The following is a 953-nucleotide window of genomic DNA, read 5'->3' on the forward strand; positions in this document are numbered from 1 at the left end:
ACTACCCTGGCCAGCAAGATCTCCGAATCTGTCCCCCATTGAGCATGTTTGGGACTGGATGAAGCGTCGTCTCACGCGGTCTGCACGTCCAGCACGAACGCTGGTCCAACTGAGGCGCCAGGTGGAAATGGCATGGCAAGCCGTTCCACAGGACTACATCCAGCATCTCTACGATCGTCTCCATGGGAGAATAGCAGCCTGCATTGCTGCGAAAGGTGGATATACACTGTACTAGTGCCGACATTGTGCATGCTCTGTTGCCTGTGTCTATGTGCCTGTGGTTCTGTCAGTGTGATCATGTGATGTATCTGACCCCACGAATGTGTCAATAAAGTTTCCCCTTCCTGGGACAATGAATTCACGGTGTTCTTATTTCAATTTCCAGGAGTGTATTTCATCTCATCTTCATAGACACATAAGCCGCCGAACTGGCGTCAAATAAAAACGGTTATACTAGGCGGCCTGACAGCGCTAGATGGGGCCTCCCGGTCATTAATGCCATACCATCATTTCATTCTTTTCACCTATGGAAAAGTTCCGATACTAAAAACTAAAATTCCTTATCGTCACAGGCAGTTTGGTTATATAAGGTTGTTACATAAGTTCGCAGCGTTTTTTATAAGTTTGATAAATGCACTAAATACACATAACAATACTTAAGTCATGAATAAGATATTCTCCTTCACTGTTAACAGCAATCTGTCAACGCTGGGGTAACTTTCCGATTCCGCGACTGTAGAAATCACGTGATTTTGAGGCGAAGAACTCGTCGAGCCATGTTCGGAGCTCATTTTCATCTGGAGCGCAAGTTCCTTAGCTGTTAGATAGAGAACGGAAAAGGTGAAAATCTGAGGGCGCAAGATCCACGAATACGTTGGGTGCGGAATGACTCCACAACCCAACTCCTGTGTAGTGTTTTTTGTCAGTCTAACAGCAATCGGGCGGGCGTTATC

This window comes from Schistocerca cancellata, chromosome 1, assembly GCF_023864275.1.
Source record: "Schistocerca cancellata isolate TAMUIC-IGC-003103 chromosome 1, iqSchCanc2.1, whole genome shotgun sequence".
NCBI classification, from domain to species: domain Eukaryota; kingdom Metazoa; phylum Arthropoda; class Insecta; order Orthoptera; family Acrididae; genus Schistocerca; species Schistocerca cancellata.